General features: G+C 36.8%; 1 long non-coding RNA gene and 1 pseudogene across 1 annotated transcript in view; one reads left to right on the top strand and one right to left on the bottom strand.

Moving 5' to 3' along the window:
• Positions 1 to 25,059, bottom strand: part of LOC141409342 (uncharacterized) — a 71,646-nt gene that overhangs the window by 31,984 nt on the left and 14,603 nt on the right. The window lies entirely within an intron of this gene.
• LOC102119588 (mitotic spindle assembly checkpoint protein MAD2A pseudogene) lies at positions 22,105 to 22,923 on the top strand (annotated as a pseudogene).

Genomic DNA, 25,059 nt, shown 5'->3' with positions numbered 1-25,059 from the left:
AGAGAGAATTTTGAAAAATCTATACCAGATCTGTCACTCCTCTGTCTAAAACTCTATAGGGAAATACTCTTTGACCCTGAGACAGAATTATTTAATATGGTTTACGTATTTTACATGGTTTACAAGACCTGTATGTGCCAGCCCCTGCTTCAGTCTCCAGAATCATCTCTCCCCAACCCCCTTTCTCCCCACAACATTCTAAACCTTACAACATGAATCTTACATTTTTAGCTGAGCCTCCTCCGCACTGGAAGCTTTCTCTGATCCCTTTATGGTAGCCCCTATGTTTCCCTAGCCCAGCACTGATCATTCCGTGGTAGAATTTCTTGCTTAATCATCTCTACTCCCCATCAGACCCTTAGGACTCATGTTGGCCAGAATGTAATATGTGTCTGGCACAGAGTAGTCAGACCAACAAATGAGAAATAAAAGAAAATGGTCTTATTCTTTGTCTTGTCTTATCCAGAACACAATTCTTTCTCTCCTTGCTGGTCTTTTAGCTCTACTTTTAATACTATCTAAAAATGCCTTCTTTTCTGTTCTACCGAGATACTTGCATTTTCACAATGAACACTTGAGGACCAAAAGCTTTTAAGTAACACCTACATTAATATGTTGGGGAATTCCAGAGCTACAGAGATTGCATACTAAGATGGGAAACATTGACCAGTCCACTTGGAATATATCCCCCAGGTGGCTGCCTTGTTGGTAAAGCCACACTTGACACAAGTTTTTTTTTTTTTCTTTTCGAAAATGCAAAGTACAAGTAATTCAATTTTTATTGCTTAATACTATCAGTTAATTTATTAATTCCTTCAGTTCATTTAACACAACTTCATATTTAGAATCACTTTGTGCTAAGCTACATGTTTGAAACTTAGAATGTGAAGTTGAAAAAAGAAACAGCAAACTCAGACTTTGGCCTTAAGTTAATAAGCTCCTAGAATGACAAATATGGAAAACAAAATTCCAATACAATCACATAATTGCTACAATGGATCACTGCACAGCGTACAGGAGGAGCATATGGTAGGAGCGTCTGTTGGAAGTCCAGGAAGAGGAGGAGAGTACTAGTTCTATGCATATTAAATTATGAAACCATCAATTTTTTAAACTGGGTAAGTATTTGAGGTCATCTGGTGTATCCTTCCTACATTAAATTCACACTTTTTTTAATTAGTGAAAAATATGTGTCTAGGGAGATTATGTGGTTGTCTAAGATTGCCAAACAGGGTCAGAATCATAATTACCACCTAGGCTAACTCCCCCAAAAATCAAGTTTTAAATTAAAAAATAAAAACAAGTTTTCCTGATCTTTAATTTGTCTTAGGAGTCATGTCTTTGCACACTGCCAAGCTTTAAAAATCTTCCATTTGTATTCATGGAAAAAAAAAAAAAAGTCAAGGCTGTTTGTGCAGTCAAGGACAATTTACTCTTCCTTTCTACAAGTGAGTTAATAGACCAAAGAAACTGGCCTTAAGCACTGTGCAAAAACAAGAAAATGTTAGGATTTCAGCCCAGTATGCCAGAGAGATCTAGAAATCTCAAAGGAAGGGTTCAGGTAGCTTTCTTATGATTGTCAGGATAATTGATGCCCATATAATTAGGAGGCTGGTTGGAAATTTTACTTCTTGAATACATTAGACATATACAGCTAACTATATATATGGTTAGACATAAAATTGTACATAAGTATGATACAAAATTATACATGACATTAATTAAAATATTCTTTTTATTCTGTCTAATTAAAACACAGATGTTTATCCAAGTTGTTGTTGTAGTTCTGAAAGTATAATGCCTGAAGAAAACACAGGTTGAGGAAACAACACAACATAATGCATGCATTCTGTCCAGGTAATCATGTCAGGTCAGGGCGCCCGTGCTTAGGAAACACTGCCACGCAGAGGTCTACATATTCACCTTGTGATTTAGCATCCGGAAGATATTAACATGACTTCCTTCCACGTATTTGAAGTGTTGACCTCTTCCACGAAGGACTTCTAAAAGGACATGTCATTCATTTCTCTAGTACAGAAATTTTCAATTTTGCACAAAGCAAAGTGAGAAGGAGGATGCAGCCTAAGAGCATAACTATTTGTACTCACATCTCATAGAACATTCTGGAAAATGCAGATATTTCAGTAGAAAGGTTAGGAGTCTTAGAGAATACCAGTGTGTGGTGTAAACAAGGATATGGACCCACATGGATGTTTAAGCCTTCTCTATTCTGCTACCCTGTTTATTTGTTGCTCATATTTCTATTTCAAGAAAGGTGAAATTTTTATGGCACATTATTTTAAGACCATTCCATAAAGCCAGAATTCCACCATCACCACCCCCTACATATACACACGACTCCAGGCAGGAGAAAAAGTGAGAATTGAATTAAACAGTGCAACAGCCTGCTGGTCTTCTGCAAAGGCTGTGTTCTGGGTTGCAAGTAAAAGGTCCTATAAAGGAAATCTGCACTTATCACCTCCTCTCTCTGGCTGCGTCATTATGAACACAGTTGCAGTCCTTTTGTGTTAGGATTTTACCCTTGTAATATCATAATGTTTGGTTGTTTGGTGATAGAGAACCTGCCACTTTGCATTGGTGCATTTCTGTTTTGTGTGTGTGTGTGTTTTTTTTTTTTTTTTTTTGACACAGTCTCACTCTGTCACCCAGGCTGGAGTGCAATGGCATGATCTCAGCTCACCGCAACCTCCGCCTCCCGGGTTCAAGCAATTCTCCTGTCTTAGCCTCCCAAGTAGCTGGGATTACAGATGCATGCCACCACGCTGGGCTAATTTTTGTATTTTTAGTAGAGACAGGGTTTTGCCATGTTGGCCAGGCTGGTCTTGAACTCCTGAACTCAGGTGATCTGCCTGCCTCGGCCTCCCAAGAGCCATGGCACCCAGCCACATTGGTGCATCTTAAAGTTATCCTTAACGCCAACTTATTGAGAGGGGCTGCCATGGGCTGTGGCTATGCCTTGGACTGGGGAGAGCAAACAATATTTTGAGGATTGATCTGGGGTAGGGGTTTTTGCCAAAAAGAGAGGCCATGGGAACAAACCCTTTATTGGAGGGACACTGGAAATCTTCAAGAATTTGCTCGCATCCGAGTGTATTTCAGAGCTGACACCAGCTTCAGCTACCTTGAAAACTACCCACATGACTTCTGTTGTCACTGTGTCATGATTTCCTATTGTTCAATAAATAATAGTGTGAGACTTCACTAAAGGGCATCTGTGCTTTGAATGAAAAGTCCTCCAATGTGTAAGGGAAGCAACATCAGCTTCTTTGAATCTCTCCTTGCAAAATGTTGGTTTACAGACATTTTTATTTTGGAATTAGAAAGCAGCCTGAGAGACTTGAAGTGGAAGAATAGAGTTTGCACTTGGACAATCAGACTTAAATTCGTTTTGCGACTTTCTGGGAACATGACTAAGGGTGTGTTACCACCTAAAAGCCTGTTGGTTCCGTGTTTCCCCACTCCCCACCAAATAGCCCTTTTGGCTTATAATTACTATACAATTCACTCATTCAAAATGTACAATTTGATGCTTTTTAAGAATATTTTCAAGGTTATATGATCACCACCACTATCTTATTTTAAAACATTTATGTCTCCCCCTCCAAAAAATCAGGCCCATTCCATTCCCTCCACCCCAAGCCAAGAGACAATCATTAACTCAATTTCCAGATCTGTAGATCTACAGATTTGTCTGTTCTGGACATTTCATATAAATGGAATCAAATAATATGTGATATTTTGAGACTGACTTCTTTCACTTAGCATCTTTTTCAGGGTTAATCCATGTGGTAGCATGTGCTAGTACTTACTTTTGTTGCTGAATGATATTCTGTTGTATGGATAGACCTCATGTTGTTTATCCATCCATCAGTTAATGGATATTTAACCTGTCTCCACTTTTTGGCTATTATCGGTAACGCTGCTATGCACATTTGTGTGACATTTTTTGTGTGGAATATGTTTGTAGTTCTTTTGTGTATATACCTAAGAGTGAAATTCCTAGTTTCACATTTGAGGGACTGCCAAACTGTTTTCCAAAGTTTCAGAATTTTACATTTCCACCAGCAGTGAATGAGGGGCTCCAATTTCTCCACACCCTTGACAATACTTGTTACTGTCTGATTTAATTGTAGTTGTGTTAATGGGTGTGGTCTCTCATAATCTGTTAGTGGTTTTGATTTACATTTTTCTAATGACTGATTTTAGCATTTTTCCATGTGCTTATCAACTATTCGTATATCATTTCTGGATAAATGTCTATTCACATGATTTGTCTATTGTAACTGGATTACTTTTCCTCTTATTGAATTATAATAGTTCATTATATATTCCTCATATAAAATCCTTTATGTCTCAGATATATCATTTATAAACATTTTCTCCCATTCTGCCAGTTGTCTTCACTTCACTTCCCTGTTTCACTTTATGTTTCAGAGGACATTTAATACATATAATTTTATAAATATACAAAAAGACATTATATAAATATGAATAAGTAAATATATTGCAGACTATATATAGTTTTATATATTTCAATTTATCATTTTTTATTTTGTTTCTAGTGCTTGAGTTATTGACATTTCCAACTATTACTGTTGAATTATCTATTTATTCCTTTAATTCTAGCAATTATGTTTATAACTGTTTCATCTTCCTGATGGAGTGACTTATTGTAAAATGCCCCCCTTTTGATCTCTAGTAACATTTTTTGCTTTGTCCGATATTGGTATAGCAACTGTAGCTCTTTCATGAATGCTGTTTGCATGGCATAACTTGTTTAATCTTTCTGCTTTCAGCCATTTGTATCTTTGAGTATAAAATATGGCTCCTATAGGCAGCATTCTGATTGGCGATAATTAAAAGTGTTGCTTTTAATATAAAATGATAATATGTTCTTTATTGTGTTTTACTGTTATATTGGTATGGTTACATTTATATCTGTCATTTTGCTTTGTTTTCCACGTCTCGTTTTTTTAAAAATCCCTGTTCATTCCTAATTGTCTTTTTTTATAAGTTGACAATTTGTAGTATAACATTTTAATTTTAAAAATGTTTAAAAATAATTTGGGGTTATTTTACTAGTGGTTGTTCTGGGGTTTACCATATACATCTTTTAACATAATCTACTTCATATGTATACTAAATTAATTCCAGGGATGGCTGTATTCTCCCCTATTTTAATGCTATTACTGTGCCATTTTATCTATACATGTTACAAATCCAACAATACATTTTTATAGTTATTACTATAGTTATAGTTATTGTATGCATTTTAAAGGAGCTGAGGGGAAAAATGAGAGGAGTATATATTCACAGAATTTGTTCTATAAACCTTATTTAACTTTTCCAGTTCTGTTCATTTATTCATAGATTTATCTTCTTGTGTAATTTTCTTATTCCAATGAAGCGTTTCTCCAACTTATTTTGGTCATTGTCAAATATATTACATTTCTTTAAGTTAAGAAACTCCTAGTATAGTGATACACATATACTGACGTGTAATCAGTACATAGACAACATATATAAATTATTTTATGCAATTACTTCTTAAATAAGTTAAATGAAGACAGAAGAAATACACAATTAAACCATCATTTATAGTTACCTTTGCTGGCAGGCTTTTTTTTTTTTTTTTTTGTATAGATTAGAATTATTTTCTGATGTCCCTCCTTTTAGATTGACGTAGTTCCTTACATATTCCCTGAAAGGCAGATCTGATAGCAACACATTCTATTTATTTGGGAAGACTTTTTTGCCTTTCTTGAAAGGTTGCTTTGCCAAAATAAGACTTTTGGTTGGGAGATTTTGTTTTTGCTTTTTACTTCTAGCACTTTGAATACCACTACTTTCCATCTAGTCCCACAATAGGGCCATCCCACTACCCTTCTGGCGCCCATTGTCTCTGATGAGAAGTCAGCTGTTAAGCTTATTAGGTATACCTTGTGTGATGAGTTTAAGATTTTCTCTTTATCTTTTCAACATTGACTATAATGTGTTTCAATGTAGTACTTTGTGTTTATACTTCTTGGAATTTGTGGAGTTTCTTGGATGTGCAGATTAATGTTTCCTCATCAAATCAGGGAAGTTTTCAGCCACTCATTCTTCAAATATTTTTTTCTGTCCCTTTTTCTTTTCTCATTCTGGCATTCCCATTAGGCATATATTGGTATACTTAATGGTATCCCACATTTCTCTGAGGCTCCATTCATTTGTCTGTTTTCTCTCTGTACTTCACAATGCTTAAATATTATTAGTCTTCAAGTTGACTGGTTCATCCTCTGCCAGCACAAATTTAATGTTGAATACTACAAGTGAATTTTTAATTTCAATTATACTTTTCGTGCCAGAATTTGTATTTGGTTATTTTTAAAAGAATGATGCTTTCTCTTTAATAATATTTTCTATTTTGGTAGCATTGTAACCATAGTTCTTTCCTTCTTTAAATGTGGTTTTATTTTTTACATATATTCATAATAGCTATTTTGAAGTCTTTGCTACATTGACAGTACGGGTCCCTTCAAAGGCTGTTTTTATTGCCTATTTCCTGAATATAGGCCACTTTTTCCTGTTTTTTTCCATGTCTCACTTTTTTCTTGAAAACTTGACATTTTAAGTAACATACAGCAGTAATTTTGGACAGCAACCCCACTCCACCCCTAATAGTTGTTCTTGTTGCTTGCTCTATTTTTGTTTATTGGCTTAGTAACTTGGCTTAATTCTGGGAAGTCTGTTTTCCCCACAGTCTGCAACCTGTCATGTCCTTGCAGAGACTGTTTTACTCCCTTGTTACCATCCTTCATCCTAGCTACTTAGGCTTATCCTGAGTAGATTAAGCCAATACTGGTCCAATGTCATGCTTAAATATTCTTTACCAATTAGTTTTTTTTTTTTTAACCTTTATCATTAGATATATCTATAGCTTTGAGGCTGCTATTGTAGTTAAAAGGGTTTACATATTTTGCCTCATATTTATCCAGCAACTGTGATGAGTCTATGTGTAGCTTAAGGAATGCTTTCAAGACTTCCCCACACCCTGTTCTGAATACTTCTGAGCGCAGTCTAGTGCAGGTGCATCCTCTTCCCAAGCTCAGTAATTGACAGTGATCCCAAGATCTTGGATGTCTTTTTTCTGGGATCTGTGTTTTAAAGTTCTAGCTGCTCTACACTTCTAGTTTATTATGAAGTTACCACGTTTTTATAAATTGTGCTCTACTAAGACCTCCATTGTTTCTGACAAAGTTCTTTGGCATGAAGTTCTCCACGAATGATTCTAAATAAAGTCAGTCCCCTCAGGCTTGCATAACTCTTGCTTATGGCCTGCCTTTCACTTTTGACAGAACCTCTCGTCACTGTACTAGAGCTGGGGGTGGGGAACTGCTTTTCCCAGATGATGGTAGCTTATGGTCTTCTTGGCTTGCCCCTCATGAAATGGAGTATTTGCCCTAGGAGTGAGATAAAATAAGGATGACTGGGGCCCCAGTATTCTTGGCCTGCAGGTCCTAGAGTTAAGCTTCCACCCTGTTGGAGTGAGGCGGTTAACAGGTGAAGGGAGATTGGTCCTCTCTTTCTCACCTAGATAATACAGACTCTGCAACATGGGATTGAAGTGAGGTGAAAAACACCGAGATCCTGCTCCCCCAACAATGGTGAGGTCTGATTCTGTATCCCCAGAAGGCAGATGCAGGAAGAAAGAGCTTTCTTTTTGGCCACTGCTGTCCAGAGTACAGTACCACAGTTAAGGTGGTGGGGAGCACATCATGACTCACACGGCACAGACTAACTGTTCTGAGATTTAGTGGACTTCCTTGAAAGCATGTTTCTCTTTACCATATACCCTTAGGACAATTTTAACAATTTTTATGATTAACTCTTACCATAAAATTGTTTTACTGAGGAGAAGTTTGCTGAGCTCCTTACTCTACTATCTTTGAAGTTTTAACTCCTCCTGAATCCATTAGCTTTAGATAACATAGGAATAATGACATTTTACTCAGAGTATTTTTCAGAACTAAATGAAGTCATGTATGGTCAATATTAGCAATACTTTGCACATAAAAATGCTCAGAAAAAATATAATTTGCTCTCTCTAGGCTACGAAGTTGGCTATAGTGGTTAACTTACGGATATTATATGTTCAATGAACAAAAATCTATTGCAGAATTTAAATATATTACATATAATTCACAAATCAACATATCATTCATTTGTATATGTACATATTATATATATTGCATTAGGTTGTTCTTGCATTGCTATACAGAAATATCTGAGACTGGATAATTTATAAAGAAAAGAGGTTTGATTGGCTCACAGTTCCAGAGACTGTACAGGCAAGCAAGGTGCTGGCATCTGCCTGATTTCTGGAGTGGCCTCAGGAAACTTAGTCATTGCGGCAAAGTCAAGGGAAAGCACATACATCACAGGGCCAGAGCAGGAACAAGAGAGGGGCAGGGAGGTGCTACACACTGGTCCAATCACCTCTTACCTGGCTCCACCTCCAACACTGGGGATTACAATTCGACAAGAGACTTGGGCAGGGACACAGATCCAAACCATATCATACAGCTACATATATAATCAAAACTAGAGAGCAGTGGTACAGTTTTTGTTTTTAGAACTCACATAACCCTTTCCTCCTTTCATGGATCCTAAAGAGTCAAATCAACAGGCGAGCTCTCTCTCTCTCTCTCTCTCTCTCTCTATATATATATATATATATATATATATACACTTTTTTTCTCCATATATATTTTTAACTCAACATACAAATGGAGAAAAACATTGGAAGGAACCAATGCCTATTTAATTAATATTTCTGAGGATATTAACACCTTTAATGATTGTAAATTTAGATCTGATTGAGTTAATTTGGATTTTCCTACAATTTTGCAGTCATCTAGTATAAGCGTTCCATCCTTGTCTTGATACAACTAATGAAATTCAAATCATGGAAGGTTGTTTCTGATAATGGGCCCACTGAGCTTTCTTTGCTTGACTCCTTTATCATCTGCCTCCTAAATGGAGTTTTTGATGCTCAGTAAAATAATCTTACTGAATTTTGTTTTGCATCTTTTACGGATAAAAGGAAAGTAAATTTGCTTGAATAAAAAATACGACAATAGTGATGTTTCAAAATATTTGATACCTTCTCACAAATACATCTCAAATGATTGCAGTGGGTCTTTTATATGTCTCAGTGTGCCATCTAACTATCAACACTGTATGTGGATGTAAAATATCAACATAGCATAGCTTTCTGATAAAAAGAGAAAAATTCCCCACCGAACACCATCCAACTATACAGGTACCAACAAGTCATCCAAAAGCAAGGCCCAAATCCTTGTATCTATCACTGATTACATGAATCTGTTCTTATATTATAACAGAAAGTCTGGTGAAGAATAGAAGATATGACACAGAAACAAGAAAATATATATTGATAAGGCTTTGGTTAAAGGAAGCAAAATACCAGTATACAAGATGAAATTATCCTTACAGGCACAGATATTTTCACATCATTCTGTCAGAAAAAGAAGAGCACATGCTCCGGCTGAGTCTTTGGAGGATCCAGAGAGAAATATTGATGGAAAGAACAAACCACGTGTACATAACACTCCTTCAAAACTGATGCAGATCACATTTAAACACCAATGTGTACAAATGTCATGTCATTCCTATGATGCTCTTAAATTGTTTGTGTTGTACTTTTTTATAAGCCTTGTCATGTTCTCAAATAAGGTAGCCTTTTCAGAAAGACCAAAGATATCTTGCATAGCAATAAGAGCCAATGTTGCCAAACTCCCCTGAAAGTTGATGTGCAAGTGAAGAACAGGTGTGTCTGTTCCTTTACCCCAAAAATAAAGACAAAAATGCTTCTAGCTTGGCAGCATTTAAAGTTGACTAGAATTGTTTTATTCTTCATAGACATGTAATTGACAGTTACATACACATATGATTAGAGTCACATACATATGATACTGTTTAATATTTATGATGTTGCTTTATATACATGATATATAATATATATGGTATATGTGGTGAGAAGAGAGTTACTTAAGAAAACAGATGTTATTGTATTGCTTATAATACAATGGATAAATGCTTGAGGTAATGGATAACCCATTTACCCTGATATGATTATTACATATTGCATGCCTGTATCAAAATATCTAATATAATCCATAAACATATACACCTACTATGTACCCACAAAAATTAACAAGAAAGAAAACACTCAGAAAATTATGTTTGGGTTATTTTTAATGATGTAGTCTTTTGCTTCTTCCCACTGATACTTAAAATTTAGAGCAATTAGGTTAGAAGGATCAAAACTGAAAAACTATGGAAAATATTAACTGGAAAGAAAACTAAAGACAAAACTAGATACAGATTTTGAAATGTGTTTTACATCTTGAACAAGTTCTAATCTTTTAATTTACAAACAAAAGTGACTCAGGACAAGTTACAGCAATATAGTTTAAAATTAACGTTTAATGTTTGTGGATACTCATGTGTAGCATCTGTTGTGTTTGTGGTATATGTCTGTATGTGTCTGAATTTGTGTGTTATGAGTATGTGTGAGTGTACATTTTCTGTGATGTGTGAGTGCGCATTACATTTTTTTTCAGGAATGTCTTCTGAGCATGCAGTGATGTTCTAGAAGATGAGTGTGAGTGCGTACAGTGATTCTAAGGGGTCACCTACCATCCTGCTATATGAACCAAATGGGCTTCACTGGGAAGGTAGTGCCACAGCCATAAAATCCCCCTTACCATGGAGGGGGCCCCATGGAGGACTGAAATTCTCTTTTCTCATAAGATCTTCTGAATAACTATAGAGGGCTTTGAGTTTGGAACGAAGTGAATAAAATTAAGCAGCTTCTTAGAGATGATTTGAGAAATGAATCTCTACTTTGTTTCCTTAGCTTTGCATAGCGTTTTGGAAGAAGATATTTCTCAGGAAGAAAGTGGCTGTTCATTACAAAACCACCTGTCAAAATGGCTCTGGGTACCTGGGACAACAGTCTCAATGGGAGCAAGTTTCCTAGTTGTAATGATTTTTTCTGCTGGTGGCTACATGCACCGAAAGTGAGCGTCACATTTGTTCGTTTAACATTGGTTGCAGGACACTAAGGAGTTCCTCTTTTATCAACACTGAGATGAACTGTCTTTCCAGGAAGATGATAAACCAAGTTACTCATTTGGTCATGTCAACTTTTCCGACTGTTTCTGGCCAGGTTCTGCCCATGTTAAATTTTCAATCTCAGACAGGAACCAGCAGATTTTCTCCCCCAGACCCCTAGGGCTGTGCTTGATAATGACTCTGCAATTTGTCTCATACTTCCCAGAGATAGGAGCATTTTACCCTGCACTGTTCCATGCTATTTACAAAGCATAGGCATTTTGATTTCCTTCTTCAATATTTATCAATATTAATGAGTATTGTGCACATTTATTGGATGAGGCACTTACTTAAGTGGAAAGAGATTAAAAGTGGTGCTGATATTTGGTATCAAGGTGGTTTAGGTCTTGAGGAGAAAGCTACTTGCTTCAATTAGCCTAACGAGATAACTTAATGAGAAAGTGACCTGCTTCAGCTACGTTCTTATCAATACAAAGAAATGGCATAGTTAGGATATTTAGCTATATTCTTATCAATATAAAGAAATGGGGTAGTTGAGACATTTGTACACAGCCATTTTCAGTAAACACACACACACATATATATATGTATGTACGTATGTATGTATTTTGCTTTAAGTTCTGGGATCCATGTGCTAAATGTGCAGGTTTGTTACATGGGTATACATGTGCCATGGTGGTTTGCTGCACCCATCAACCTGTCATCTGTGTTTTAAGCTCTGCATGCATTAGGTATTTGTCCTCATGCTCTGCCTCCCCTTGACCCCCTCCTACTTCCCCCACCTCCCGACACGCCCTGGTGTGTGATGGTCCTCTCTGTGTCCATGTGTTGTCATTGTTTAGCTCCCACTTATGAGAACATGCGGTGTTTGGTTTTCTGTTCCTGTGTTAGCTTGTGTAGTATATATTTTTATTATTAAAATTAGTTGTATTATGAAAATAAATACTTGTAATGAATTAAATACTATGAAAGTACATTGTCCAATCTGGTGACCAGTAGTCACATGTCACTACTGAGCACTTGAAATGTGGCTGGTCCACACTGATGGAACATAAACTACACAGTGGATTCAATAATTTTATATTGATTACACAGATAATTTTGATACAAGTTAAACAACATATATTTAATTTTCACCTGTTTCTTTTTTAAAAGGCAACTACTAAAAATTTAGAATCACATGTGGTTCTTACATTGTGATTTGTTTTGTATTCAAATGCTTTTGAAGAATGCAATAAATAAAATCAATAAAATAAAAAAGTATAAACATAAAAAGTTCCATTTTATCATCTTCTCCCAACACCAATGCCTCCCCTAAGAACTGAGATTTCTTCTGCATTTAAAACTCCCCACACATATGTACATAAACTATGAAATATATACAAAGCTTTGCAATTTGCCTTTCACTTTTAAATATACATAATGGAGGTTTTTTCATAAAATATATTCTTTCAAATTTGCTCTTTTCATTTAAATGTGTAAGGAAACCAGCAGGCCTGCCAAAGAGTGCATTTAGTGTCTTGGGGGCATCCTCTCAGATGGCCCTGGCAGTGGGTCCTGCTCTGTGTCTACTGCTGTAGTTCCCAGGGGTTTCAGGCACCTGGCCTGGTACCACATTTATCTTCCCCTGTTCCTGTCCCTAAGGCACCCAGCTCCTTCTCCATCACCTTTCCTTCCAGAGCATCCTCCTCTATGAGGCCCCCTAGAATCCCAGGCTGTGTGTGCAGGACTGAGGTTCCTGGGGAATCCTTCTGTACTGCCTCTGAGAAGCAGCCCAGAAAGCTTTTGTATTTAAAGTCTCTGCCAGGCCAGGTACAGTGGGGCTCATGCCCATAATCTCAGCACTTTGGGAGACTGAGGTCAGAGGGCCAATTGAGCTCAGGAGTTTGAGACCAGCCTGAGCAATATAAGGCCACCCTGTATCTACAAAAAATAATAAAATAGCCAGGCATGGTAGCACACACCTGTAGACCCCGCTACTCAGGGGACTTAAGTGGGAAGATTGCTCAAGCCAGGGAGGTTGACGCTGCAGTGAGCTGTGATTGTGCCACTGCACTCCAGCCTAGGCAACAGAGTGGGACCCTCTTTTTAAAAAAAAATAAAATAAAATAAAATAAAAAATAATAGAAGTCTAACTCTCAATGCCCCTGGAGTAACAAAGCTTAAGTAACCTTAAGAGAGAAGCCACTGGATGAGTGGTTCCAAGTGTCAAAAATACAATTACTACATCAGTTAATCATATAAATGTCTCCCCATTAAGGGAATTTGTATCTAAATATTTAATGAGACCGCTAAAAGGAGCCTTTAAGCTCTGAAGCATTAGATGGAAATGAGGGTAATACAAAGGAATTTTACTGAAAATTACCAAAAATAGCAGGATGCTTGGTTCCTAGTATTTTAGAGCCAGATTAGAGCTCCCAAGGCAGGAAGATTGGACGATTCCTCTTCGAGGAATTAGGTATTATTTTTTAACGTGTAAGGGGAGGATGTCCTTAAAGTCAAGAATAGGCTACCCTGTGAGCCCTGAGGAGTGAACAACCTACCACCCATATCCTTGATGTTTAATTCAGGATTGAACACGTCAAATCATAAGGTGATTCCAGGGTGACGCTTGATTTTGATAAATGAAAAATCAGGGTTCCTTAAAAAGATAAGCTACCTCATTTTATGAAAACACTACTTTTGTTATAGGCTTGTCCTCTTGGGAAGTTTCCTATCAAGGAACTCTTCTTTCTTGCCTCTGACAGCAGTGGAGACTGAAGCGCGTGCTTGTCCGACTCCCATTGTCTAATCAAACGCAAGTTTTTCCTTTGGATTAACCACGTTGAGAGTGTTTGCTTTGATCCCCAAGGCAAATATTCAAGGACATTAAGCAATAAAACTTAATATAGGAACAATTAAAATATGGAATTTATGAAATATTAGAAACCAAGTTGAATGTTTATTATCACAAACGTTAATAAAAAGTTAATTGTGCCCTTTAGCAATTAATCTATGCACAATTATCTCAAACTGTTACTGGGCCTTCTGAACTAATTATAATTATATTGAGATATTAAAAGAAAATGCCCAAGTATCTACGAAATAGCTTCATAAAAATCTGTATGCTTAGCTTGATGTGGAAGCCCTTAGCTATGTAAGTATTATTAAACGAGTTAAGACTATACTCTGATGAGTCTATAGGAGTTGATTATTTAAAATTAATATGCTGTGGTTGGGTACATTTAAAGAGCTTTAAAAGCATTGCAAAGCATTCTAAACAATTATTGCCTATTGTACACCTTTTATTTAAGCACAAACGCAGTCTTGTATGTTATAGCTCCTGTGTTCAGTTTAATAGATGCTAAATTAATGCACTGGAATAACGTAGAAATATGCAGTACTATCTTCATAGCTACATTTTTTTTTTTTTTTTTTTTTTTTTTGTGAGACGGAGTCTCGCTCTGTCTCCCAGGCTGGAGTGCAGTGGCGCGACCTCAGCTCACTGCAAGCTCCGCCTCCTGGGTCCACACCATTCTCCTGCCTCAGCCTCCCGAGTAGCTGGGACTACAGGCGCCCGCCACCTCACCTGGCTAGTTTTTTTTTGTATTTTTTAGTAGAGACGGGGTTTCACCGTGTTAGCCAGGATGGTCTCGATCTCCTGACCTCGTGGATCCACCCGTCTCGGCCTCCCAAAGTGCTGGGATTACAGGCTTGAGCCACCGCGCCCGGCCCATAGCTACATTTTTTAGGCTTCCAAAGTTAAAAAATAAAAATTAGGCAGCGGTTTTCAATTGGATTCGTTATAATACTGTAATATTATTCATGGAGAACCTATCAGGTGTCATGTATTTTACATGTAACAAAGGACAACTCTTGGCTCTTTTTTTTTTTTTTTTTTTTTTTGAGACAGAGTCTCGCTCTGTCACCCCGGCTGGAGTGCAGTGGCCGGATCTCAGCTCACTGCAAGCTCCGCCTCCCGGGTTCACGCCATTCTCCTGCCTCAGCCTCCCAAGTAGCTGGGACTACAGGCGCCCGCCACCTCGCCCGGCTAGTTTTTTTTGTATTTTTTAGTAGAGACGGGGTTTCACCGTATTAGCCAGGATGGTCTCGATCTCCTGACCTCGTGATCCACCCGTGTCGGCCTCCCAAAGTGCTGGGATTACAGGCTTGAGCCACCGCGCCCGGCCCAACTCTTGGCTCTTACATCACGCTAGGCTTTGTTCCAAGCACCACTATATACACGTACGTATAGAGCCTATTGTACTGGTAGTAGTAGTTCCACTTGCCTTATTCTCTCTTCCTATTCCCCCCCCTTCCTTTCTCTTTCAATCTCTCTCTTCATGCACACACATGCTTTATTTTCCGAGTCATCTGGCCATTTATAAAGTTACAGCTCTGGTACCCTTTTATCTGTGAGTACTTCAGTGTGTGCTTCCTAAGGTCAAACATATTCTGCTAAACAAACACATATTTATTAAAAGGAGGAAATTTAATGCTGATGTAATATAATTTAGTCCTCATTCTATCATCAAATTTCACCAATTTCCACCAAAATGCCCTCGATGACTATTTTTGTTCTCAGCCTAGCATCTAATTCAGGCTCATGCTTTCCATTTAGTTGGCATGTCTATTTATTATCTTTCAAATCTGTAACAATTGCTCAGCTGTTCTTTGTTTTTCATGACTTTGAAATCTGGAGGTTTAACAGGCCAGTTATTTAAATGTGTTTGATGTTTTCCTCATGATGGGATTCATGTTATGCATTCGAGGCAGGAACACCACAGAAGTGAGGCTGTGTTTTTTCGCAGCGGATTCTATGAGCAGGGAATGATGTCAATTTGCTTCATTATTGGTGACGTTAACTTTGACCATCTAGTTAAGGTGATATTCACCAGGTATCTCCATAATATAGCTACTGTTTTCTTTAATTAATAAGAAACATTTTGGGACTATGAAAATATCCCATTCCTCAAACTAATACTTAGATAAATAAACGTAACGTGTAAGCAAACTAGGACAATTTTTTGAAATAGATATGTGATAATTGATGGAGAAAGCAAACTTACTCAAAGCTAATATTTAAGACATCTATATACAAACATGCATAATGCATTATAACAATATACAGCGGTGTTACATGCAAATATAAGCCATCTTCCAATTCATTTAGGAATTTTGGCAAGTCAGGATTGTACAATTTAATTACATTTTTAGCCTTCAGATGGGCTAAGAAAATTAAGACCAGGAAAAACGGACAGAGGGAGGAGAACAATTTTCTCCTCAGAGTCTAAATCTAACAAATCTGAGAGAATGAATAACCAACATCCCTTAGTTTTAAATCCTTCTATCTTCTGCTATTTTTATTAGTTTTGTGTTTGTATGTTTAAGTTATAGAACAAAATACTTTCCATCATATTCTGCTTATTAAACGGTCAGGCAGTGTCTAGACAAATAATATAATCAGGTCACTTTCAGAACACAAAGGGATATTAAAGATCATTTTGTCAACTTTATTGTAGAGATGAGAAAAGTTGAAACCGAGATACATCTGAGTAAGTTAGTTGCAGCCTACTAGGAACTAGAATTCTGATTCTTGACTCCTCCATCTGATGTACTATAACCATGCATAACCTTATTTCTTGAAGACATGCTGCTGTATTACAATTGAGGATTAAAAAAAAAACAACACTGGGCTGAATTTATAGTGGTGTTCAAGTATTCCTTCAAGTACATACTTTAAATAGTACTTGTCCTTGCCTCTCTACTGTAATATCTTCTCTACCGGGGCTAAAGGGGCACAGGTGAGACCTTGTGACAGATTCTTAATGCCATTATTAATTACATTGTTTTCCCTTTCTATAGTGTATTGTCTGATGCTGGGGAAATATATACTCTTGACTGCCCACTCCTTTTAATGAAAAACTGTATCCCCTGAACCCATCATATAAAATCCTAATGAATTTTTCCAAATAGATGTAGGTCACCTCAACTTCTAATGTTATCTCCACTTTAGGAAAATCTCTAATGCAATCTTTATTATTTAAAAAATATCATTTGGCTACAGAGCATAATAATTCTTTTAGAGCCCAAGGTACTTGAGTCTCCTTAGGTCTCAATGGTACACACTTTCTCCTTGGAATGGTACCAGAAAATTCATTTAAAAATCAGTATTTTATTAGAAGCAACATTACTCTCTCATAATCTGCCTTACATCCAATTTGTTTGGAAAATTGAGAGCCCGTAAGAGAGGATCTGGTTGTACTTTATATGTCTTCTACTTTTCCAGTTGGATGAGACTTTTATAAATGTATGAGCACTGCTACCAATAAGGATTTGTCATTTTGACTATTTTGTCAAAGCTGTCACACATAATTTTTATTTTGAAGTTGAACTTCAGATTTACGTATACTTTTCCCTCCTTTGGCCCCATTGGCTTAATGTTTTAAACGCTATAGTTATGACAATATATCTTCAAGTTCCATTTCTAAATCCATCAATAACATTATAATCCAATTCTGCAAAAGAAATTATTAGTCAATGCCTGTATATTAATCATTCAAAAACAATAAAAATAAAATTGAGGGCAGAACACTAGTTGCCTTGAAGTATTGAATCAGCAAACTCCTCTGAGAGATTTATCATCAGGTTTTACAATTATTTTTCCCTGATGAAATTGAGCTTTGTCTGTTAGAATTAAAGTGAAGATCACCTTTCCTGAGTCCTGTAACCACAAAAATACAGTCTTGAAGAGAATATCTGGAACAGGAACCACATATATTTAGTATGATTTCTTTTTGCACCTTTTCCATTGGTCAATAAGATAGAACCTATTTCTTATAAATACAGTGATTGCATAGATATTAATTTATCTGAGTTTATGTCAGCCTGAGATTTTCTGATGAATGAATACACACCTTAAATAATCAATGAACTGAATAAAACTGTCTACAAACAGATGTCAAAGAGTAATGATATATCACTGTACATCCTACTGTATAGAATTTCATTTAAATAAACATTTAATATCCAAAATATATACTTCTTTTGATGTACAATGTTAAACTTGTAAGTTACAAGTGCAAGGTCAAAATTCTTCAGTTGCAAGCAATATAAACCAAACTAGGCACAGATCAGGCCACACACACAGGAAGGCAATTTTTTATTTACATAGCTGCTCCAAGGCAGATGGTTTTGGCTTTAGGAGCATTGGGATCCAGAAGTTCATGCCCCATAAGTATGCCTTCATCTTCTGTGCATCACTGAGCTCTGCTTTTGTGTTCTTGCTTTCATTTTTGGAATTTTTCTCCATGATAACGAGTCCCACCATCCAGGCTTACATTTTCAATGATTCCAGAGAGTATATGGAGAGACACTGTCTCCTAGAATCTGTCAAAAATCTCATGAACGTTCCATTTGGTCCTGTTAGGTCACATGCTCCCCCATTAGGTTAATCACAGTAGACTACAAGGTGACAAAGCACAATGAATTAAATCTGGGTCAGAGGCCATGCTTTTGCCAGGAGACAGAAAAAGCATTGATTGACAATACCGCCTGAATCACATGAGATAATGAATGGGCAGCTGTGCAATTGAAAGAGCAGTACTGGACAGAATATAATAAGAGATGACCACTACCTTCCATATGTAATCTTTATTTTTTAAAAGAGCTGTGCAATAGTTGCTACCTTGTCTGCTACTGACATTCTCATACTAAACAAAGCATCGTTCAAATGAGCCTCCCCTTGCTGAAGCAACTTGAGTGAGGCTCTTTCTCATAATTGGGCAGACCATCTAGAACATCTGGAGGGAGTTTCTTCTTCGTACTTTCATAGACTGCCCAGAACAACACATACCTCTCTTCCATAGAGCAGCACTGCTCAATTGTACAGTCTCTTTCTATTTCTTTAGAGTCCCTGTTTTTAGGGTATATAAATGTGGGGAATAATAGATTTTACCCACTATCTTTTATACTCAAATCAAATTTGATAGTCAAAAGCTCAGGAATGATTGACTGGTTTAAGCTCACATTTTTTTTTGTTTGTTTGTTTTCCTTATTATCTTTCTGGGCAGTTTCTATAGCTCTCTAATTCTTCAATGAATGTGAACGCCCATATGAAATCAAGCAACTAAAAAAGAGGTTTTCTGGTTTTCCTCTGACCACAAGAGCACTGGAATACAACTTAGGGAATCTGGATTTCTTTTCTCGGCCTATTTCTTAGGAGAAAACCTTTAGTAAATTTTTAATAAACTCTAAGAATCTTATTTCACATCTGTGACATGAAGAGTATATTTTATTGATATGCCTTGAGGACCTAGTACATCCCAGGCACATGGTAGAGGTGGAATACAGCCATAGGGGGCAAAAAAGAGGCCTGTGCTCTGATGGAGGTTTCATTCTAGCATGATGGAGTCCAGAAATGAACAGTTAAATAAGCAAATGAGGTCATTTCAGAAGCGATAAAAACTGGTGAGGGACTATTGAGAACTATTTAACTGGAATTGTGAGAGAGGTCTCTTTCCTTCTTTTTTTCTTTTCCTTATTTTTGTTTTGTTTTCAATACCGTGTCTCACTGTGTAGCTCAGGCTAGAATGCAATGGTGTGATCATGGCTCACTGCAGTCTCAACCCCCCAGGCTCAAGCAATCCTTACTTCAGCCTCCTGAGTAGCTGGGACTACAGGCACACGCCACCATGCCCATTTAAATTTAGTTTTATTTTTTTGTAGAGGTGGGGTCTCACTATGCTGACCAGGCTACTCTTGAACTTCTGAGCTCAAGCAGTCCTCCTGTCTTGGTCTTCCAAAGTGTTGGGATTACAGGCATGAGCCACTGTGCCCGCCTGAGAGAAGCCTCTTTAAATTTGAGCTGAGACTTTAATGACGAAATTAAGCTGGTCATGTGCAAAGGTGCTAAGTTGGGAAGAAGGTGGGCTTATTTAAGGACTAGTGAGAAGGCCCATGTGTTTAAACCATAATGAATAATGGGAGAGAGAACTGAAGAGTAGAACCGAATTCAGGAAGCTGACAGGGGCCATCATGGGATGAAGAATTCTTGCATAGTTTTATCAAGGTTGATAGTTTTAGGGATGGTAAGATCCAACATATGCTTTTAAAAACTTTAGAAATTGCTTCTCTGGAGGGGTTGGCCAGGGAGAAATGGTGAGTAATCAGGGTAAGATGTGTTGGTAGCTTGAAATAGGTTTAGAATAAAGATGGTGATAAGGGGTTATATTTAGATTTTATTATTTCCAGGGTTTTGTTTCTGAGCACCTGGGTATATGATGGTTATATTAAATTATAGGAGGAAGACTGGAGGATGAACAGTTGAGGCTGGGCCTTCTTGATATAAGGTACCATAATTATATGACTGACTTTGAACTTATAATGAGCCTTCGGCAAATAAAGGCAGAATTACCTATGCTCTGTCTCTCCCTGATTATTCACGTAACAATAAAGTGGAACAAATATTCAAGAGTTCAATGCTTTTCAACACCAGATTCCAAACATATTAGCGTTCCATGCTTTTCAACACTCGAGTCCAATTGTATTGTAGAAGATTTTTGACAACAAATATGCAAATGTCAGATATCCTTTTTGGCTTGCTGCCAGATTTTTTTTATGCCCTTCTATGATTTCTTCTGTTTCTAAATTTGTAGGCAGACATGAATTTGACAGTTGCTATAGAGATGGGAAAATTATAAGATATGATGAACTTCTCAGTGACTAGATTTATCTTTGAAATGCATTTTCTCTACATTCTTGCCTTCTAATTAATTACAACTTTGAACATTTAGGTAGCAGATAAATTGACAGAAGGCTTTTCCCCCTCTGGCTGAAATGATCATAATATAGTGAATAGTTCTTCAAATCATGCAACCCCAAACTGTGATAAATAGAAGTGTGCTTTTCATAGCAAAAAAGGGAAAGTACTTCAAAATACCCTTGACAGTGTTGAGATTGTAACAGTTCTATGATCCTGACGAAGAAAACTAATAGTAAAGATTTCTGTTGGGTAGAAAACATACAAAAGTATCTTTAGAAAGTTAATGGAATTCAGTGTTCAAGGTAGCTTATAACTGATAACCTTAAACAATGTTTACTTGCATGCTGTTGTTTGCAATTAGGTTCTTATAACCAGAAAATTCCGGTATCGGTGAGAAAGGGGGAGAAGAGTTCTCTGAATTATTAAAATGTGTAAGTACACATATCATTATGTACCTCCCTTTTCTATATCTCTGTTAACATCTAAGTTCCAGAAAGGAACACAAAGCGAGTGTTGGGGGATTATTAGCAAAGAGGAAAACAGACCCTGTCACTCAATTTCTTCCCCTTTGAGAATTTATTCTGCAGGACAAAATAGGATCAAAGTTTCCAGGGACTGTAAGCAATACCTTGCCAGCAAGTTGGATTCTGCACTGTGGATCCAAATAACGTCAATCGCAACACCAAATTAAGGCAGTGGGATTGGGCTGAGATTGACGACACACCAGTGATGCTGGATGTTATCCGTTTCTGTATTGCCAGTCTAAGGAGCGCAAAACTGTCTCACATCGATTTCATTGTCATGTCCTGGCTTCTTGTTCAAGCAAGACATGTTTCCATGGGTTTGATGTTCTACATTTATTTTTTGAAGTATTTATTTGTGTCTTTTGTCCTATTTTCTATCTTTTTTAAAAATTTAAGAACCCTTTAAAATTTCAGAATATCAATCATTTGTGTAGCATAAGTTATAAATATCTTTCCTGGTTTTGCACACATTATGTTAATTTTATGATCTTTTAAAAATATACATAATTTAGTCTGTATGAAGTCAAAACACACTGCTTCATGGACATATTTAGGTGCTTATTTAGGAAGTCTACCACCAATCCAAGATTCTAAAAGTATTCACCTGATTTCTATCTAGGCCAGTTTTTTTCTTTATTTTTTGTAGCATAATAACTATTGTTATTTTATTATTCCATGATTGACTGTAATGCAAGGTAAGAGATAAAATTCAAATTTAATTGTTAAAAAATTATTAACCTGGTAATTCTTGGAACAATTGGTCAAGAACTGCAGTGGGACCTGGTAACGCTGTCCGCCACATAAAGGTGTGTGTCCCGGTCCATAGGCCTGTCCATGCACTAATGCTTTCCTGGGAGTAGGACATCACCTTGAGCAGAAGTACCAAAATCGTGGTCAAGTTCTCATGTGGCATAAACAGCATTTTATATCAGCATGGCATATATCTATCTAGAAACTTTACTCCAGTGTGGAACTATGGGCTCACCTTGCTTGTAACTACTAATCTTGAGCTCATGAAATACTTAAATAACATGGTGGAACAACTAAAGCATTGGCTATACAAGCTTTCAGTTCAGAAACTGATTGGAATCATCTCAACAACTGAAAGTGATGAGGTCCTTGAAAGACGGCAGTTTGACCCTAAATGCGATGAGACTGCAAAAGATCATCTTGGGCCCAGAGGATAGTCTCAGGAAACTCTCCACGATGAAATCTGTTTAGTAATCAGATAGATCACAGCTACAGTGACATTTCTGCCACTGGTGGAAGTTTGTTCTTTTGATCTACTGATTTATACAGATATTTGGCTGTATCTGAAAAACTGGGAAGAGGAATGACCTTGTTCGTTTGATCTACTGGTTTATACAAAGATTTGCTTGTACCTGAAAAATTGGAAGAGGAATGACCAATTCTGAGGAAGTCTCCTTCTGCATTTACTACCTAGTGCACAAAGTAAATAGCATGGTGGCCTACCCAGTTCCTGTCAATGACTGAGGATGAGATGGAGAAAATAATATAACTGTAATTTTCAAATGCGATTTTCCTGAAACCAACTCAACCATAGTTGTTGTTTTATTTCACCGGTTAATTTTTAGATGGGAAAAAACAACATTGTACTTTACTAAACTGCGTGTAATTTTCTGTTCTTTGATACCTGTTTGATCTACCTTAGAGTCAATATAATGAATTGATTGCACATTGTTGAAAAGGAACTGGTAGATTTTTGTCAGCATTGTCATGTTACTTCCTTTGGTGGTAGTAACTGTAGATGAAAAAACTTTTGCTATAAAGCTAAATGTTTTCTTAAATGAGACATTTTTTACTAAGTAGCTTTACTCAGTACAGGTAGAGCAATATATAAATATAAAATACAACCACAGAAGTCTGAATACTCAGAATTTTTGTTTAGATCCTAAAACTAGTAATTCATAAGCTGTGAAATGTTCTGGTAGGTGTTTTTGTTATTTATTTCACTGTATAGTTTCCATATTGAATGAAGTTTCAATTATTAGATTTTAATTTGTGTAACTTGAATCTCTGAAGCAGTGGATATTTATGCCATTTAATTTCTTGTGATACAGAACTCTTAAAATTTTTGTATTTGTGTGTTTTATAAAATTAAGCTTTACATAAAAATGAAGAAACCAAGTTAAAGTTTCTATAAGTTTAAAAAAAGTTTTAAAATAAAACTGGTTAACCATGTGGGACCAGGGACTCTGTCTCAAGACCTGACGCAATGTGCAGCACATGGTGGACTCTAAACACTTCTGAAAGAATGAATGAAAAATAGCACATCTAGCACCTAATGGCTCCCTACAACGGTATACAGGAGTCACAGACTTGCAGGTTTACAGTAATCTGATAACTATTTGATTACAGAATGAATTCTGAGAGATCTATAGTATTCAGTTCAAGAAAAAAAGAAGAAATGTTTAAAAATATAGAATCTAGATACTATACGGATTTTTTTGGAATTTATTATTTTTATTATACTTTAAGTTCTAGGGTACATGTGCACAATATGCAGGTTTGTTACATATGTATACATGTGCCATGTTGGTGTGCTGCACCCATTAAGTCATCATTTACATTAGGTATATCTCCTAATGCTATCCCTCCCCCCTCCCCCATCCCCCCTACCCCTCCCCACAATAGGACCCAGTGTGTGATGTTCCCCTTCCTGTGTCCAAGTGATCTCATTGTTCAATTCCCACCTGTGAGTGAGAAGATGCGGTATTTGGTTTTCTGTTTTTGTGATAGCTTGCTGAGAATGATGGTTTCTGGCTGCATCCATGTCCCCACAAAGGACACGAATTCATCCTTTTTTATGGCTGCATAGTATTCCATGGTGTATATGTGCCACATTTTCTTAATCCAGTCTGTCACTAATGGACATTTGGGTTGATTCCAAGTCTTTACTATTGTGAGTAGTGCCGCATTAAACATACGTGTGCATGTGTCTTTACAGCAGCATGACTTATAATCCTTTGGGTATATACCCAGTAATGGGATGGCTGGGTCACATGGTATTTCTAGTTCTAGATCCTTGAGGAATCGCCACACTGTTTTCCATAATGGTTGAACTAGTTTACAGTCCCAACAGTGTAAAAGTGTTCCTATTTCTCCACATCCTCTCCAGCACCTGTTGTTTCCTGATTTTTTAATGATTGCCATTCTAACTGGTGTGAGATGGCATCTCATTGTGGTTTTGATTTGCATTTCTCTAATGGCAAGTGATGAGCATTTTTTTCATGTGTCTGTTGGCTGTATGAATGTCTTGTTTTGACAAGTGTCTGTTCATATCCTTTGTCCACTTTTTGATGGGGTTTCCTTTTTTTTTTTCTTGTAAATTTGATTGAGTTCTTTATAGGTTCTGGATATTAGCCCTTTGTGAGATGAGTAGATTGCAAAAATTTTCTCCCATTGTGTAGGTTGCCTGTTCACTTGATGGTAGTTTCTTCTGCTGTGCAGAAGTTCTTTAGTTTAATTTAGATCCCATTTGCCAATTTTGGCTTTTGTTGCCATTGCTTTTGGTGTTTTAGACAGGAAGTCTTTACCCATGCCTATGTCCTTAATGGTATTACCTAGGTTTTCTTCTAGGAGTATATGGATTTTAAAGGCTTTTTTAAA

The sequence above is a fragment of the Macaca fascicularis genome, chromosome 20 (genome assembly GCF_037993035.2).
Source record: "Macaca fascicularis isolate 582-1 chromosome 20, T2T-MFA8v1.1".
NCBI classification, from domain to species: domain Eukaryota; kingdom Metazoa; phylum Chordata; class Mammalia; order Primates; family Cercopithecidae; genus Macaca; species Macaca fascicularis.
This window is presented reverse-complemented; position numbering and strand designations above follow the sequence as displayed.